This window comes from Anabrus simplex, chromosome 11 (assembly GCF_040414725.1).
Source record: "Anabrus simplex isolate iqAnaSimp1 chromosome 11, ASM4041472v1, whole genome shotgun sequence".
Classification (NCBI taxonomy): Eukaryota; Metazoa; Arthropoda; class Insecta; order Orthoptera; family Tettigoniidae; genus Anabrus; species Anabrus simplex.
The window spans coordinates 80,503,860-80,524,543 of record NC_090275.1 but is presented as its reverse complement, the minus strand read 5'-3'; positions in this window follow the sequence as shown (position 1 = coordinate 80,524,543).

The window sequence follows — 20,684 nt, the reverse complement described above, 5'->3', positions numbered from 1 at the left end:
AATACAATCTCTCTCTCTCTCTCTCTATATATATATATATATATATATATATATATATATATATATATATAATCAAACCCGCCAAGTTGGGGTCAGAAGGCCAGCGCCTCAGCCGTCTGAGGCACTCAGCCCGGCAAGTCTTCTTTTGCCAATGTTTTCAGGTCTACAAATAAAATATCGGTAGATTGTTCATAAACATTTCGGGAGCTTTAATTAAAAATTCGATAGTTTCTCGAGCACTGAAATGTTATGATAGAACTAAATTAACCCTCAAACACACGCGTATGTGGTGGAATCCACGCCAGGTCATTTTATTTCTTAGTGAAATGTACAAATAACTCTCCTGTGCTCTCCCCGCTCTTATATTTTTCTGGCTGGATCCCCGCAGACAGAGTCATTCTTATCTAATCTATCTTAAAATCTCCAAATAATACAGTAATTCATATTTTACAATACAATGATATGTGGGGTGGAAAGCACCCCCACGCGTGTGTCTGCGTCCTAAAATTTGGCGCGTGTGCTTGAGGGTTAAAGAATGCTGTAGTTATTTGAAGTTATTATGAGAAAAATGTACAAATTCACTCATCTATACATTCTGGCCACTATATGCCTCTTCTTCTTCTTCTTTTTCTACTTCTTCTACTTCTGCTTCTTCTCCCCAATCTTCCTGTAGATGTAGTTATTCATCAGGCATAGACATTGTGCGGCAATTTTGAAGTCGTAAGAGGATGCAGCTTGTATTCTGTTTGCGGGTCGGGGATTTCCCTTAGAACGATGCAGTCAAGCGCGAGTTTTGAGTTCACTAAGAGGGGGGACATTACGTAATTCGAGCCTAAAATGAATGCGGTGAAGTACCTAACGAGTGATGTTATTGATAAAAAGTCACGCAGTGAGACGAGGAGAATTTTTTTCGGCAGAAATATATTATGACCCATTAATTATTATTATTCATTTTCCTTAAATTTGCATTAGAAGATATTTCTGTTTTTATTCTGGTTTTGTGTTGTGTAGCAAAAATGTCGGGGGATCTCCTAAAATTTCGGGAGACCTGGCAACACTGCCTTTTACAAACTGACATGGCCTTTCCTGCTTTCAAAAATCAAGAACCGTCCTCTCCTTGGTTGAATCCGCAAACGTGAACGAAAAACCAACAACAACAACAACGTTACCCTCTCAACCACTGACCGTAGCATACCGGAATAAAACAAACAATTTCTGTGAACTTGAGGCTTTCACGGCCGGCGTTACAAATCACGTCAGTGTTGGTCCCGACGTTTAGCTTCGCTGCTGTCGAAGTCAGTCGAGACCCTTAATAATGCCGACCGCAGTCTTCGGTGAAACGTCGGGATCATCACCTGTTCCTGGACCAGGCCTACAAGCCCGGAAAACACTGACATGGTTTCAAACAATTTATGCCCTGGAAATGTTACCAGGAGGTTATTCAAATTGGGATTTTCTGAAGAGTAGTCAAGAATTCGGGACAAAGGCATGTTATAGCGAGGATTTTCAAATGTATAAAGGGTTACGCTGATTGAGACTTACTGAAAAGTCATCGAGGAATCGGAAGAAAGCACACCATAGCCAGCGTGTTGACGTGTAATAAAAGGATACTCAAATTTAGGTTTGGTAATTAGTCGACAAGTAGACGATCAAAAGTGCGTTATAGTCAGAATATTCACATTTATTGAAGAAGTGCTCAAATTGAAAGCAGCTGAAAATTCATCATTGAGTCGTACAAAAGCACATTATAGCCGAGATATTCACGTGTTTTAAAGTGATTTTTCATATTGAGGTTTGTCCAAGACTCATCAACGGAACGTCACAGTTCTTCGTCATCCCCCATTTTCTCCGTTTATGTTTGTCTCAGTACACATCATACCACAAACCACTACAAAAACACGCGATAGTAAATAAAAGCAAAGCCATGAAGGCCCTTGGAGCAGTGGAAGGTAAAGGCTTCCACCATTGTTAACCTCGGCACGTGATGGGGTAGAGTAGTTAGCTGTACGCCCCACCGCCTTTGCCCCCAGGAATTAACCTGGTACTCATTTTTTGTGTAGACTGAGTGAACCTCAGGGCCATATGCACCTCCGGAAGTGGAAATCTCGTTTCTTAAATTTTACGACTTTCTAACGGGGATTCAAACCCACGTCCTTCCGGACGAACCGAGCACGCCTTTACTGCCTCGGCCAGGCAGCCCCTACGCAGTAGCCTAGTAAATTTAGAAAACCTGCATCGTATTTATATCAGTGGGTGAAATGTGTATAACTACGTAGTTTGACTTAATTTACAAACCAAGTGTGGAAACTGCCGAATGCGAGATCTGACGTGCTTTTGCGGACAAAGATTAATGGATGGCAAATGAAATGTAGAGAATTTGTTGAATAAAGAATGACCAGTGAAAAAAAAAAAAACTGTCTCACCCTACGTTTCCCCGACTTGCACCCCTTATGAAGTGATAGGGCTCAAGAATGAACCATAGCTACTGCCAAAGAAAGGAAATTGTGTGCCCTGGCGAGGCCTGTCGCATTCCCCTGGCTATAAAAGATTAATAAATGACAAATTAAATTGTTTCAAACAGTGATGCTGATATAAATATGAAGAAATCAGAAATAATATTTTGAACGCCAGCTTTGTCCAGCATAAACGCTATCTAAAGTGATCGTAGATTTAACCCCCGGAGCAGTGATGGGAAGCCTACGTTCCATCAGCGTCATGACGAAGCTTTTTTTAATCTTAACAATAACTGAAATTTACAGTTTTCCGTTGCAAATGTTCATCCTATCAGCGTTGTTTCATTATGTCTTATTGAGACAATCTCCGTTGAACTTAAAACAACCGCTTAAGTATTACTTGAATGATTTGACTTTATTTAACAAACCAAGTCTAGCAATACAGAAAGCGGCCTTTCGGCCTTGTCATCCTTGTGAAAACTAATGCCTATATACATGATTTAAATTTTCGGTATAACCGTGATAAGGGGTAAGTTGGGAGTGGATACTGTCACATTCTGAAACACGAAACTTCCCTGTGGAATTCCCAAACAAGACCTCTAGTTCCTAGAATGATTAATGGCCACGGCGCAAGTTTTTCTGATTTTAACACGGCGCAACTTTTACTCGGCGCAACTCATACGACACCCTCCTATGTGACACTTGGACTTGACGTTAAGGAAAAGGCTGGTGAAATGCTTTGTTGGAAGTGTGGCGCTATATTGAGCAGAGACTGGACGCTAACGAAAATAAACGCAGCGAACATTGTTCTAATGGACTGCATATCCTTGTGTGTGTGTGGAAGGTACGACCAGTCTTAACGAAAATAATGGATACGAAGAGCATTGTGGGACGAGGCATTGCTCGCGCACCGTCCATATATGAAGTAACATAAAAATATAAAAGTACCCCCTGTGGGTCGGAGACACAGACGAAGAATACACCAACGGTATCCTCCGCCTGTTGTAAGGGACGACCAAGTGATGCAGAATTTTGAACCATGATATTACCTGCGATTTTTTTTGCATCACACGAGGAACACTATGAGCCGACTTTTCTTGCGATTAACCGGGTGAGTTAGCCGTGCGGTTAGGAGCGCGCAGCTGTGAGCTTGTATTCGGGAGATAGTGAGTTCGAATCCCACTGTCGACATCCCTGAAGATGCTGGTGCTGTACCTTAATTAAGGCCACGCCGCTTCCTTCCCACTCCTAGCCCTTTCCTATCCCATCGTCACCATAAGAACTGTCTGTGTCGGTGCGACGTAAAACCACTAGCAAAAAAAATTGCGATTAGTACCACTATGAGAGGAATGTCATGGGTCCGTAGATGGATCCGCCAGTGTGATGAAGGCTCCCCTCTGTCCAGGTTCTGTTGGAACACCCCAAGAGAAAGAAAGAGGCTATTCTCACTGGGGTGTTTCAGTATCTGGTTGTTGACATCATAAGTCTGCGTTTCGAGGAACACCACGGGTCTGCCCGTTGCCTGTGATTAGTACCACAATATGAACGACGCATAGGCCTGCGTTGCCTGTGATTAGTACCCACTATGTGAGCGCACGTTGGTCTGCCTTGCCTGTGATTAGTACACACTATGTGAGGAACACCGTGAGTCTACGTTACTTGCGTTAGTACCATGGTTCTGCTTTACTAGCTATAAGTACCATTATGAGGGGCCATTGACCTGGATTTTGGACCCCTTTAGACAACAAGCATCATCGATTCAGGATTGTGCTTTGGAAGCAGATCTTGGTTAGTCTATACCATTGTTTCAAGTTAGTTTCTGGGAAGGTGGAGCATTGAGGGTCAGATACATTGACTGTTTTAAGTTCATAACCATTGTTCATCGTCGTCTTTTCGAATTTCAGTCAGTGGATTGATTTTGGAATTATTTTTAACTTTTAATATTGTGAGTTGGATCCACTGATTATTTTACATTCATTTTCATTCATTCATTCATTCATTCATTCATTCATTCATTCTTTTGACCAGTGGATGAATTTTGGAATTTTAAATTTCGTCTCATTTCGTACCATTAGGGACCGATGACCTAGATGTTAGGCCCCTTTAAACAACAAGCACCGGGCGAGTTGGCCGTAGAGGCGAGCGGCTGTGAGCTTGCATCCGGGAGATAGTAGGTTCGAATCCCACTATCGGCAGCCCTGAAGATGGTTTTCCGTGGTTTCCCATTTTCACACCAGGCAAATGCTGGGGATGTACCTTAATTAAGGCCACGGCCGCTTCCTTCCAACTCCTAGTCCTTTCCCCATCGTCGACATAAGACCTATCTGTGTCGGTGCGACGTAAAGCCCCTAGCAAAAAATAAAATAAAGAAACAAGCATCATCATCAAAATATTAAAGTCCCCAAAATGGACTTATTTCATTTTTCACCCAGCCCTCCAGTGAAAAGTTAATGAATAGACAGGGAGTGATCATTCACTTCCGGTAAATGATCAGAGAAGGAATATTAGAGAGAGGTTTTTCATTTCCTCTTTATGTACACTTTTATGTAAATAATAAACCAAAATATATACAAGAAGGAAGGGGGAGAGGAAGGAGTCGTGAATAAATGTGCCGTAAAGCGGACGAGAGTGAGAAACATTCAAATTTGTATTCATGAAAAGTGTTTAAGGTGACGTCGTGAGGGGATGAATTGGGCTTGCAAAATTATTCATACCCTCCCTGGCAGGCGGGCTGCCTAGCTCAGCTCCTTGCATGGAGGTTAATGGCGCGCGCCGGCTGGTTCTCACTGTGTAGCTCTGTGTTCCTTCCAGGGTACCGCTTATGTGTTGCGAATGACTGGAGCTTAGAGTCCTGCCCAAATTGCTAGCTTCGATTATGGTTCAGGCCGACAGGTATTCGGACACGAATTGGTACCCGCTCTGGGTGGAGGTGGCAGAATACATCCTGAATATCCCCTGCCTGTTGTAAGAGGTGACTAGAGCCTCTCACCTTCGGAGCTTGGGTTGATGACCACGGTTCCGTTAGCTGAGTCTGGCTTTGCTTCTACTTACTTGTGCCAGGCTCCTCACTTTCATCTTTCCTTGGTCGACTCTTCTCTTCCGACCCCTATGGTATTAGGTTTGTGAGACCTAGGGAGTCTTTCATCGTCACGCCCTTCGTGACCCTCCCGGTCCTTTTCCCCATATTTCCATTCTTCGAAAGTTCGGGTCCCTTCCATTTTCCCTTTGATTAGTGTTAAGAGGTCCGACTCCATGGCTAAATCGTTAGCGTGCTGGCCTTTGGTCACAGGGGATGCGGGTTCGATTCCCGGCAGGGTCGGCAATTTTTAACTATCATTGGTTAATTTCGCTGACACTGGGGCTGGGTGTACGTGTCGTCTTCATCATCATTTCATCCTCATCACGACGCGCAGGTCGCCTACGGGAGTCAAATCGAAAGACCTGCACCTGGCGAGCCGAACATGTCCTCGGGCACTCCCGGCACTAAAAGCCATACGCCATTTCATTTCAGTATTAAGAGAACATGATTGCCCAGTTTTACTTGCTGATTTTCGACCTCATGTCGATAGATTTACCCAGTAGCGGCGATTGGGAATTAGAAGTAAGTTGGGGTGGGGCAAAAATGTACAGGAGAGAAAAAGTATCCGGGTTTGTGGCGGTTTGTGGGTTTTTTTTTTTTTTGAGCGAATTTCGACAGTGAGGTAAAGGTCGACAGTTTACCAACTTAAGCGCGCTAATAATAGTTCTTTGAGATGTTGATTCAATACTATACAATAAACGTTCAGCAAAGGTACAATATTACACATGTATTATAATTTAGAAGTACAGATTGATTATACAATTAAACTAATAGACACTAAAGAAGAATGTGCGCGGCAAGCGTGTGAATCATAGCTCATTGTACATGACTTTGTCAAGAAAATACCCCTGCTACCCTTCCTCACAGCACATACAAAGTCTCCACTGCTTGGTGTGCTGCTATAGAAATCGGTTAGCCGCGACGAACGATGTTTTGTACGTATTTCCACTAATAATTTTGTTAGTAATTAAATAAAATGCCGGCCTCGTGGTGTATGATGATGATGATGCTTGTTGTTTAAAGGGGCCTAACATCGAGGTCATCGGCCCCTAATGGTACGAAATGAAATAACAAAAAATTCAAATTCATCCACTGACCAAAGTAAAAAAAAAATGTCATGAAGAATGAATGCAAGGACATGAACCCTACAAAACAAAAACAAACAAACAAACAAACAAAAACAGTGGATCAGACTCAAAAAGAAGGTAGTTAATTAGAGTATTACTGACCAAGGGACCATTTATAAAGCACAATGATGCTTGATGTCTGAAGGGGTGCTAAATTCACGTCTAAGGCCCCACAGAATGGTACATGTCGCGAGTAAAGTAGAACCATGGTATTTGTCATTTTGGGGTACTGATCAAAACTAGCGAAGACTCACGGTGGTCCACACAAGATGGTACTACTCACAAGTATTGCAATTCGTACAGGGAACGTAGACCTATGGTGTTTCTCACACAATGGCGCCACTCATAGCCAACGCAAACCGGTAAGGTTCCTCACCTAGGTGTACTAGTCACGGGCGCCGGTATTCCCGTGGTGTTCCTCACATAGCGGGTACCAACCACAGGCAACGCTGACCCACGGTGCCGCTCATATAGCAGTACAACTCACAGGCTACGCCCAGACCCGCGGTGTTGCTCACATGGGTACAACGCACGGGTACTGGAATGCACCAGGTCAGGCTTTTTACTGCAACTAATCACAAACCTATTTCGTACCAATTTAGTGATTCTACTCGCAAGTACATGCAACCCATGGTGTTCCCCGCATGATGGTACGAATCAAGAGTAGTTTCATGGTTCTAACTCAAACATCCCTTGGTCGCCCCTTGTAGTCGCCTCTTACGACAGGCAGGGGATATCGCGGGTGTATTCTACATGTGCGTCCCCCATCCGCAGGAGGTAGTGTGTTTGGTCCGCGAGAGGTATTTTATTTCCCTCAAGTCCGCCGGCAAGCCGGTTAGGACCCCCCTATCTGCCGCCTGGGACACGCCACGTGGGAGTATCACCTCTCTCCCTGCTACGCCTGCGTAGCAGGTTCGTGGACTCGTGGTGTAGGGGTAGCGTGCCTGCCTCTTACCCGGAGGTCCCGGGTTCGATTCCTGGCTAGGTCAGGGATTTTTACCTGGACCTGAGGGCCACTCAGCCTACGTGATTAGAATTGAGGAGCTGTCTGACGGTGAGATAGCGCCCCGGTCTCGAAAGACAAGAATAACGGCCGAGAAGATACGTCGTGCTGACCACATGACACCTCGTAATCTGCAGGCCTTCGGGCTGAGCAGCGATCACTTGGTAGGCCAAGGCCCTTCAAGGGCTGTAGTGCCTTGGGATTCGATTTGGTTGATTAAATAAAATAAGGGAAGGAATTAGTTTATAAGACAACAGAGCTTGTACAAATTGATTTTTAATAATTCCTACTTCCAGGCGGCTAAAATAGAATAAAAATGTAATGTTTTATCCACAAAGTGGGGGACCCCCTCGCCCCCTCCCCCCTAATCGCAGCTACTGGATTTACCGGCACGTTAAATAACTTCAGCGGGACAAAATTCATGCACCTCGGCAACTTGCGTCCCAAAACCAATCCCAAATACAGCACGATACCGGTTTGATGCAGCTCCCCATGCCACCCTATCCTATACTGACCTTTTACATTTCTACGTAACTACTACATCTCCTGTAGTCTGCTTGTCATATTCATACCTTGATCTATCCCTAGCGTTCTTACCGCATACACTTCCCTCAAAAACTAACTGGACAAGTCCTGGGTGTCTTAAGACGAATCCTATCGTTCTATCTCTTCTTCTGGTCAAATTTAGGTAAATCGATCTCCTTTCACCAATTCGATAAGTGTCTCTTCATTGGTGGTTCGATCTCTCCATCTCACTTTCAGTACTTTCACTTTCTTCTGAAACACCGCATTTCAAAAGCTTCTCTTATTTTCTGAACTAGTTATCGTCCACGTTTCACTTCTATACATTGCCACATTCCAAAAACGTATTTCTAATTCCAATATCAATGTTCGAAATGAGCAAATTTATTTTCTTAAGAAAGGTTTTCCTTGTTTGTGCTGGTCGAAATTTTATCCCCTGCTTACATCTGTCATCGTTAGTTATTTTACTACCCAGAACAATATTCAGCTACTTCCTTTAAGACTTTATTTCATAATATATTTCCTGCATCACCTGACTTGTTCGACCGCACTCCATTACTTCTGTTTTGGACTTATTTTTTTCATCTTGTATTCCTCCTCCAAGACTCTGTCCCTACCATTAAGCAATTTCTCCAAATCTCCAAATCAAACAATATCATCGGCAAATCTCAGGTTTTTGGTTTCCTCTCCTGGGATTGTGATTCCCTTTCCAAATTCATCTTTGCTTTCCTTCACTACCTGTTCTATATAAACATTGAAAAGGAGTAGGGCAAACTGTAGCCTTGCTTCACTCCTTTCTGGATTGCTGCTTCTTTTTCAAAGCTCTCGATTTTTATCACTGCAGACTGACTTTTATACATGAAAATGAAAACCTACAACCTGTTTTCCAGTCATTGACCGGGTCAGGGATGTAATGAATGAAGAAGATATAGGCTGTTAGTACGATAGGGTCGCACTCCCAAAGTGATTTATTAACGACTGATAGATGCTATGAAATGAGAATGGAGAGTATTGCTGGAATGAAAGATGACAGGGAAAACCGGAGTACCCGGAGGAAAACCTGTCCCGCCTCCGCTTTGTCCAGAACAAATCTCATATTGAGTGACAGGAATTTGAACCACGGTATCCAGCGGTGAGGGGCCGACGCGCTGCCGTCTGAGCCACGGAGGCTTTGACTTTTATACATATTGTAGATAATTCTTCGTTCTCGGTATCTGATCCCTATCAGCTTCAGAATCTCAAATAGCTTGGTCCAATCAACATTAGCTAATGCCTCTCCTATATCTATGAACGTCATGTACGTGGACTTGTCCTTCTTAATTCGTTCCTCTAAGATCAGACGCAAAGTCAGGATTGCTTCTCGTGTTCCTACATTTCTTCTGAAGCCAAATTGATCTTCTTCCAACTCAGTTTCAACTTCTCTTTCCATTCTTCTGTAGATACCGGTAATACGTGTTAAAATTTTGCAGGCGTGAAATACTAATGGTGCGATAGTTTTCACACTTGTCAGCACCGGATTGCTTGGGAACAGGTGTAACAACATTCTGCCGAAAATCGGATGGCACTACTCCTGTCTCGTACATCTTACACAGTAAATGGAATAACCTCGCCATTCTGGTTTCTCCTAAGCCAGTCACTAAGATACTTATTGAAATGAAACCAACACTATTTGTCATATTCAGTATAAAAGCCAAGTATCAGATACAGGTGTGAAGACGATTTTATAATCATAACTAGAAATTAATGTATAGAACGTCGCCATTTATTTTCGGAGTGGGAAGACTGTGGTTTGAATCTAAGGGCAGTGATAAGGCTGCTGTACCAGGAGAGCTGGGTTAGCTCGTTGAGAGGTATACCTGTGAGCAGATCGCGTCGCTCGCACAATCAATGGCCCATTAACGTGACGTCACACGAGGTGCTGATAGCATAGCAATGGGCCGGTACTCACCTGCTTCATTACATACATTCCACTACATCGACTGTGACTTGAGTAAGTTCGTGATACGCATCTCATCTCAAATCATCAGCAGTAACGAACCTCTCATGTGGTCCAGGGATGATGATTATGATGGTAATGATAATAATAGGCTAATAATAATAATAATAATAATAATAATAATAATAATAATAATAATAATAATAATAATAAAAAGAACAACTTAATCCATCTAAGCAGGCGTCCAACAAGGTACAAAATGTCTGTCGCTTTTGAAAACCTGTTGGTACGTGCAGCAATACCTGAGGTGATGGTCAAGTTGTGGATAGTCACCCATACCTCACAACTAACGCAGCTCCTGGAAAGCATGCTGAGAGACTGCTGTATCATATTGCCTCCGGAAACTCTGAAGGTATGACTTATACCTTAAAAATGGGCTTCCGCAGGGATCTGCACGCGTACCACTCTTCTTCTATCTCTATGTCAGCGACACACTCGAAATCCCACGAGGTTCATATAAGCAGACCGCTTGGCCATAGCCTATCATAGCAAGGATGTTAAAGAAGTTCGCACCAGAGACCTAAGTATACTGAACAAGTTCTATGGATAGTGGGGGCTTTGCCCTAAACCTTCTAACGCATAAAGTTACGAACAGTGGAAGATGTCATCTTCCACTGCTACAGGAGTTCTTTGGACTGAACAGAAATTGCTTTTTTCCCTGTATGTTCAATGTTGTGGGGTGGAATTCCAACGCAGTCGGTAGGCTTTTATGCATTCATACGCCATTGTCCTTTCAGTTGCTTCATACTTCAGGACTTGTTAGGATGACGGAATTTTGACGCACGAGTTTCTTAACGTGTTCGAAACTATCTCAGAATCCGTCGACCTCAAGAAGAATTGAACCCACTATCCTGGGGAAAATTTGACAACTAACCGAATATACTACTGAGGACACCATCATTTAAGGGTGCTGAAAAGTGAAAGACCCAAATTACAAGCCAAAATATTTTTTGTAACAGATTCCAACATTCGACATCCGTTAACAGCTATAAAGGGGCGAAAAACATCAAAATTTTTATTGAACATCCTCGCCTGTTGCCAGTCATTCGACCGAGTCGGGAATGGAATGCATGAAGCCCCCATCTAGCGGCGAGGATAAGATGCCAATTGTCCAAATTTGGGATACCCCTGTAAAATCCCCCACAAGTTCGAATCGGTGAAATATTTCAAAATCAAAAGTATCTCTTGCATGACTCGGGATTTCAGTCTGTATACTTAAGAAATTTCAGCTGAATTAGTCCAGTAGTTTTCTACCCTATCCGAAACAAACAAACAAACAAACACACAAACAGACACCAGCTCATGTTTATGAATAGTATAGATAGGCAAATAATTATCTAGATCTTAATTCACAATTAGTAGTACAGATATCGTTCTGTGTAAATATGACGCGACTGTAATTGAAATGTAAAATCTTGTAATGTGAAAATAAATAAATACGTAATTTGTCACAGGCAAGTAGTTGTGGACCTTTTCCCTGATCATCTCTTATCTTTTCTGGATGTTTTCTGGGGCTGCAATTAGAATATCGAATAATGTGACCTCTGACACCGTATCTGTCAGTTGATTTTATTATTATTATTATTATTATTATTATTATTATTATTATTATTATTATTATTATTATTATTATTATTGTTACTGTGTTTTTGCGGTAGGTAGAGGTGAAAGAAGGTGCGGGCTTGAACGGGTCTCAAACTACGGAATCAAAGTTAATGTAAAATTTAACAAGATTATATTTTCTTTTCAAAATTAAGAAATAACAAGTACGGCAGGTACAGAGTAGCAAGGCAACAAAAGGTGCAATTACAGTATTTTCAGTATTTGGGCTTCGAGCCCCGAATTCACACTTCTAGGGCAATTAGCCCAACTTTACTCCAAAATAAGTTTTACCAGAGGGGCAGAAAACCCCATTCATGTTCAGGAGCACTTGCTCCAAATTACACAGAAAATCCTCCTCGAGGCATACAACACTCAATTTTCAAGAAAGAGCCACACGCTCTCAAACTTTAAGCCTCTCAAAGGCCACACCAAACTCCCCCTTCAAGTTGTCCTCTCAGGACATAGACACAGGGGTAACATACCCAACCTACTGAGGTCTATTAAGTGAGAAAAAGGTTAATTACATGACCTCTAAAATAACAATTTGAGAGGAGGCGATCTGCACTCCTAATGTATTTGTTTCAAAACCTAATTTGGCTCTAGGCCACTGATGCAAGGGCTAATCCCATACTACAGAGGTGACTTTAGAAAAGAACAATTTACATTACATTAAGGAAGAATCGGTTGTGAGAAATAAGTTCACCTCAAAGCAATATGAGTGGGAGCTCGAGAGGGTTAAGCACTCTCTATCCCGAAATGCAGTTTAAAGATAGAATAGATACCAAGGGTCTTTACATTTTAAGGAAGGTTACATTATGGAAAAACTTCGGACCCGCCCCGAGAGTTAAACTGCTGAGCTAGCAAAGAAAGAAGTTATTAATCGGCCATTACCTTGTTGTTGACCGCTGCCGAAGAAAGAGGCGCTTCCCGCCCCCTGCTATGTACTTTACACACTGAAAGATGGAACAGAAGTGGCACCGAGACCCTAAAATCAGCAGTTTATATACTCTCGCGGAAAGTTCGAGGCGTTTCAGGGAAGAAAACACCCGCCCACAATCACTTTATTGGTTAGGGATAAGCAGCATATTCAAGTTGGGGGAAAATACATCAGATTGGTCAGAAATTAATTAAAGAAATTCGGGATTGGCTAAATACAAAACAAGGGGAAAGAGAGGGGTATACAGCCAACTTAAACAATAACAGACAGAAATTTAACAAGAAACAAACTTTTGAAATAAAAATTTCTGCAAAAAGCAGTTCTTTCACATGGCACTAGGGTGCACCATAGTAGTTTTTCAGTAGTGTCCTCTAGAAGAGAAAGTTCACACTTCTTACTACCGGTAAAACAAAAATACATCAAAAGTGACACAGTTCAAAAACTCCAAAATTTCCAAGTAGTGACATCTTCTGAGAAACTTGAAAATTAATACCGTCGATAAAGTTCGGACTTCCTCCAGCAGAGGAGTTTCAGCTGGCGCAAATTATAACTTAGCAGCGTGGAGGTGTACCGCCCGGTACAATTATTATTATTATTATTATTATTATTATTATTATTATTATTATTATTATAACTAATTGTGTCTTTTTATTCTGTTGCAGGTAAGTTGAAGTCAAGTGTCCACGTCGGACTACATTGGAACGGTGAGTCTGTGTTCAGTCTTACTTGAGAAATCGTATTAAAGTTGTTTACCTAGCAATGAAAAATGAAAAATGAAACCTACAACCTATTTTCCAGTCATTGACCGGGTCAGGAATGGAATGAATGAAGCAGATATAGGCTATTAGTACGATGGGGTCGCCACTCCCAAAGTGATTTATTAATGACTGATAGATGGTATGAAATGAGAATGGAGTGTGTTGCTGGAATGAAAGATGACAGGGAAAACCGGAGTACCCGGAGAAAAACCTGTCCCCCCTCCGCTTTGTCCAGCACAAATCTCACATGGAGTGACCGGGATTTGAACCACTTACCTAGCAATGAATTGAGCTGAAATAATTCTCCATCATGGTTAATCTTACCACTTAGAAGTTTGGTAGCATGTCCACGACTTCGCTTAAACTTTTTTTTCGGTGGAATTTCCACACATATCCATGATTATATTTTATCTTTAAAAGAACTCTTAAAAAATTATTAAAGGACAGGTTTTCCATCGTCACGTTGTTGATACAGCCTACTATGCGGTCCGTGTTTTAGTTTTGGTCAAACGCGAATTGGTGTTCAATTGTGAACTGAAATCTGCGGTTGATAATTTTTTCGGGTATGTTTTGTTGCTTGCTCGGCCCGGAATTATCCTGACAGTCTTTTAGGTTTATGCCGAAGAAGAAACGAGACATACTGCAGGAAAATTGATATAATTTGAAAGCTTTTCTTGTTTATTCTTAAAACGAAAAATATATCTTCAGGAAAGCTTGACGTATTTTGAAAGGCTTTTGTAGCCTCATGGGAAGGAACGACGACTATTGTAATAATGTCCAAAAGTTGGAAGGAAATTTCCCCACAGTACGACCTCGCCGATATCGTAGTTAGCAAGTGGATTTTTGGAAATGGACAACCGTATTATATATTTGCCAATTTGATATTCATTAATTGATAAATAAATTAAGGACTCAATATTTCTTTAGAATTTGTATTACGTCGCACCGACACAGATAGGTCTTATGGCGACGATGGGACAGGAAAGACCTCGGAGTGGAAAGGAAGTGGCCGTGGCTTTAATTAAGGTACAGCCCCAGCATTTGTCTAGTGTTAAAATGGGAATACACGGAAAACCATCTTCATAGCTGCCGACGGTGGGATTCGAACCCACTATCTCCCGGATGCAAGCCCACAGCTGCGCGCCCTTGACCTCACGGCCAACTCGCCAGGTACTTATTTTAGACCAGGGGTTTCCACGAAGCTATGATTTGCGGCCCGCGAGAGCATTTTAAGAAATAATGTCAAGAAAATGTGAAACAAAATCTTAGCTAGTTCAAGAATGTATTAATTTTTATACGCCTTATAATCCCAAGTCGGAACTAATTAATAATTTAATATTATTTTCTCTTTTTTTAAGTATTCACTTGATCTGAACGGATTTTAAAAAATGATCCATATCACCGAGCTCGAAAGCTGCAGTCGCTTGAGTGCGGCCAGTATCCAGTATTCGGGAGATAGTAGGTTCGAACCCCACTGTCGGCAGCCCTGAAGATGGTTTTCCGTGCTTTCCCATTTTCACACCAGGCAAATGCTGGGGCTGTACCTTAATTAGGGCCACGGCCGCTTCCTTCCCAGTCCTACCCCTTTCCTGTCCCATCGTCGCCATAAGACATATCTGTGTCGGTGCGATGTAAAGCCAATAGCGAAATCCTTCGTCGTTTATGCTATTGTAAAATAGTGTTTAAAGCAATTAAAATGATCAAACTTTCACTTCAGTTCAACTAAGCACATTATTTCATACTGGTATCTCTGTTCTGTTTGGAGAATTTGCGAAAATTATCCTGTTATTAAATTGCGGCCCGTGGGCGTACCTCCACTGTGGTCCTCGAGCCCTTACTAATTGGAAACCCCTGTTTTAGACGTACCATGACGGCCGGAACGAAGGAGTAATTAATAACAATAATAATAATAATAATAATAATAATAATAATAATAATAATAATAATAATAATAATAATAATAATGATATATTTACGGGGTACAGAATGTCTTTCATTTTCCAACAAATTATAATCCTTATCATTCTCTTGTGGATACACTGATTTTTCTTTCCATTTATTCGAACTCTTTAATCTCCCCTGTGGGTGGTAGCAAAGCATGCATTGTCTGTACCCCCTGCATGTCGTAAGAGGCTACTAAGAGGGACACAACCAACTCGTCTTCTAATTCTACAAACATATCCATGATTCTGTGCTTTTCTTTGTAGCGGAGAAAATGTATGAGAGCTTACAGTAGCGAGATAACGGGTTCGAACCCCACTGTCGCAGACTTGTCGTTTCCCATTTTCACACCAATTGAATGGTGGAGCTGTAGCTTTATTAAGACCGCTGTGTTTTTTTATCTCAACGAGCGAGTCGCCGTTGCGGTTTGGGGCGCGCAGCTGTGAGCTTGCATTCGGGAGATAGTGGATTCGAACTCCACTGTCGGCAGCCCTGAAGATGGTTTTCCGTGTTTTCCAATTTTCACACCAGGAAAATGCTGGGCCTGTACCTTATTTATCCCATTCCTATCCCATCGTCGCTATAAGACATGCCTGAGTCGGTGCGACGTAAAGCAAATTGTAATATACTATATATATATATATATCCGAAGGATGTTTTTTTTTTTTTATCTCCGATGGGCAGGATAAAATGATATCACTAGAAGTTTACTAGTTTCATTCTTATTTTTCCACATAATCGCCAAAACGATTTAGGCATTTGTCGTATCGTGACACCAGCTTTCCGATGCTGTCTGCAAAGAAGTCTACCGCCAGTGAGATAATGTGCGGCTGGACAGCCTCCTGCTCCATAAAGTCCACCAACAAGACACTTTCATGGTCCCAAAAAACGGTAGGCATTGTTTACCTGTTGCTCAGTGTCAGTTAACTTTTATAGCTTGTTTGGAGAAGAAGGATGCATCCAATGCTTAGACCGTTCCTTGGTTTCTGGAGTGTCATACAGGACCCAAGTTTCATCGCCATTAACGATGGACTTTAAAAACTCTTCCCCCCTCACTGTGGAAACGCGTGAGAAACATTACGGCTGGCGCCATTCGCTGAGTTTTGTGATCGTTAGTCATTTTTGTTGGGACACAACGTGAACAAAGTTTCCAGTATCCTAGATGTTGGTCCGGCCCCGTGGTGTAGAGGGAAACGCGTCCGCCTGTCTCCCTGGGGTCCCGGGTTCGATTCCCGGCTGCGTCAGTGGTTTTCAATTGTAATGATTAATATCCCTGGTCTGGGGACTGGGTGTTTGTGACGTCCTTAATCTTCCTTTCCTCACACACAACTTTCCACACTACCGCCATTCTAATTACACACAGGTTCAGTAGGGGCAAAAGATCCGCCGCCCCGTACAAATAGCATTTTTTTTTTCAACCTAAGTGTTGGGTCACAATTGTGTACAGAGAATACCTTGAAATGTCTCGGGTTGCTGTAGAAAGTTCAGTGATCGTAACTCTCCAATTGTAGCGTGCAAACGAAGAACTTCAGGAGGCTGTCCAGACGCACATTACCTTACTGACGGCAGACTTTTTTCAGGGGGCGTCGGAAAGTTGGTGCCACGATACGACACATGCTTAAATCGTTTTGGCGATTATGTGGAAAAATAAGTAGGGAACTACTAAACTTTCAGTGATAAAATCATTTTGTTCTGTCAATGTGTCTTTTTTATAGCCCATCGGAGGTATCCTTCCGTATCCTTGCTCCGCCGAAAACCTCCGTAAACCACTAACGATAAATAAAAAATAAAAAAATCTCGTTAAACCACTTACAGTAAATAAAAAATAAAAAACTCGTTAAACTACTAACAGTAAATAAAAAATAAAAAACTCGTTAAACCACTAACAGTACCGATAAATAATAAATAAAACATCTCGGTAAACCACTAACAGTAAATAAAAGACCTCGTTAAACCATTAACAATAAATAGAAAATAAAAAATCTCGTGAAACCACTAACAGTAAATAAATAAATACATAAATAAATAAATAAATAAATAAATAAATACTCTAAACCGTACATACAAAAACGGCTAAAACAAGTTTTCTGATCAGAGCGAGTTCTTTACCAATATCAAAAATGCCCCTAGAACGTTGCACATCAAGAGAGCCAAAACTGTGAAGTACCTTGGAGAGTGGATTTCAGAAGACCTTAGTGAAACGGTTGCTCTCGAACAGAGGAGGATCCAACTAGATAAGGCATACCATGCCTCCAGAAAACTGTGCGCCTCAAAACATCTGTCAGTGAATGTCAAACTCAGACTCTACAGTGCAATACACCGTCAGTTCCCTACGTCGGCAGAGGACTATCTCTAACCAAGAAGGCACCTCTAAGAGCCCTCGAGGTACAAGAAAGGAAATTCGTGAGAAGGATATTAGGATCAAGGTTATTATCAGATGGTAGGTCATGGTACAAACCAAACTGTGAACTCTACCAACACCAAGAAAGCCTCCCAGATGCCATCAAAAGAAGACGGCTGGCTTTTTACGGACACCTGTATATAGAATGGATTCCCATACGCAGTCCTATAAGATCTTCAAAGTAGCCAGCAAGGATCCAGCAGATAGAGAAGGATCGCTGAAAACTTAATTTTATTCATGCCATACTAATTAACTGAAGTAACTATTAAAACCAGGTCTTTCGTAACATCCCTTAGAGAAACAAACCACAATGAGACCAGGAATTAATAATAATGTTATTGGCTTTACATCCCACTAACTACTTTTACGGTTTTCGGAGACACCGAGGTGCCGGAATTTAGACCGGCAGGAATTGTTTTACATGCCAGTGAATATACCGACACGAGGCTGACGTATTTGAGCACCTTCAAATACCATCGGACTGAGCCAGGATAGAAGCTGCCAAATTGGGGTCTGAAGGCCAGCGCCTCAATCGTCTGAGCCACTCAGCCCAGCAAGAGAGAGACCAGGAAATGATCCGAGGAACACAAGATGAGAGTTCAGCAACAAAATGAAGGATACTGGACCTCAAGGAAAGCTCAGGGTACCAAGACGAAAGCAGCAGCCAAACCCACCATCAAGAACACCAGAAGCGGCGAACATCGACAACAACACACCTAAAGCACAAGCACCGTGGCCCTCAGGGGGTCCAAACGACCTTAAAAAAGTATATATAAATCACAGGCTGTTTCGCACCACATAGTTCAGAAGTAATGAGCCGTCACAGGTCAAATTAATTTAGAACTTTATTATGTGTGGACTAAGTTATAATCTGGTTCCCTGTTTCTTTATCGCCCTGTGGGACTGTTACAGGTAACTTTTAAGTACCGTATTATTTACCGAGACTGGTAGTTCTCATAAAACTGTCAGCTCTCATTTCCTGGTCCGCCCTATCGTAAGGACGTTTTCGATCGTTCCAATTTCTGTAGCATGCTGTCATGCCACTCTTTCGTGTGACCCACTTGTCTTGCAGAAGCAACCGGAGCGTAACATTGATTCTTTTAAGAGTTTGTTTGCCCGTCATTGTGTTGATGAATGCAGTGTTGATGTTATAAGTGACGCGTTTGTTTTGTTTGTGTGTACGGTTTAGACGGACGGCTTACAGAGAATATCGCCCTCTTTTGGAAAGTGTTTCATTTTGATTTAAAATGTGTTACTATGTCAGATTTGTGGTGTAGCGTGACAAGGCTGCGAATTCGATTCCTTGCCTCTCCAGGGATTTAAATTCTGACCTTTGGGTTGGAATGGGGCTCACTCTGCCGAACGATGTCATGAGAAGCTGCCTGATAATTAGCGCCCGTATTTTTACATAATATCAAAGTGTGACATATGTACATAAGAATGTAGTATAAGTGAAATATTATGCAATAAATAATATATAATAAATATGTAACTATTATAGAACTAATGCACTAAATTTACAAAAATGTTCATATATTCCTTTTCAATCAGTCACCACTAATCTGCATTTAAGGCAGTCGCCCAGGTGGCAGATACCGTATCTGTTTTTTTAAACCTAGTCTTTTCTTAAGGGGCTGCCTGGCCGAGGCGGTAAAGGCGTGCTCGGTTCGCCCGGAAGGACGTGGGTTCGAATACCCGTCAGGAAGTCGTAAAATTTAAGAAACGAGATTTCCACTTCCGGAGGTGCATATGGCCCTGAGGTTCACTCAGCCTACACCAAAAATGAGCACCAGGTTAATTCCTGGGGGCAAAGGCGGCCGGGCGTAAAGCTAACCACTCTACCCCATCACGTGCCGAGGTTAACAATGGTGGAAGCCTTTACCTTCCACACCTCCAAGGGCCTTCATGGCCTGTACGGAGGTGACTTTTTTTAGTCTTTTCATAAATGATTTCATTTATTGAACATCTCCCTTGGTAAATTATTCCAATCCCTAACTCCTCTGCCTGTAAACGAATATTTGTCCCTAATTGTCCTCTTAAATTCCACCTTTATCTTCATATTTTGATCTTTCCTACTTTTAAAAACACCACTCAAACTTATTCGTCTACTAACGTCATTCTAAGCCATCTCTCCACCGACAGATGGGAACATACCACTTAGTCGAGCAGCTCGTCTCCTTTCTCCCAAGTCTTCCCAGCCCAAACCTTGCAACATTTTCGTAACGCTACTCTTTTGTTGGAAATCATCCAGAAAAACTCGAGGTGCTTTTCTTTGGATTTTTTCCACATTTCGAGTCAAGTAATCCTGGTGAGGGTTCCATATACTGGATTGCCCCAAACAATATCTTTCCTTATATTAACACCTAGATACTTACAGTGATCCCCATAAGGAGCTTTCACCCCATCAACAGAGTATTTACACCTGAGAGGACTTTTCTTATTAGTGAAACTCACAACCTTACTTTTAACCCCATTTATCATCATACCATTGTCTGTTGTCCATCTCACAACGTGACATGGTTATGATATGAGACAATAAAATTGTTGTAAATGCCTCTGTATTTTATTACACAGTCATCGTTGTTGTTTTAGGTCATGTATATAGTTATTGCTTTCTCATTTTGAAAGTATTATATAATCAAATTAAAGGAATAATCAGTTTTTTTCAAATATTTAAAAATACTGGTATGCACTAAAATAATACTAATCGTATGCCTCCGCTACCATGTGCAGACATTTCAATTTGACGCCATCTGGCTGTCTGCTCGTCAATTTCGAGGTTACGTTTTACTCTAGGCCCCCACTAGATGACAGGCCGAGTAAACAACTCTCTTGGGCGCCTATGGCTGAGATTTAATGAATTTT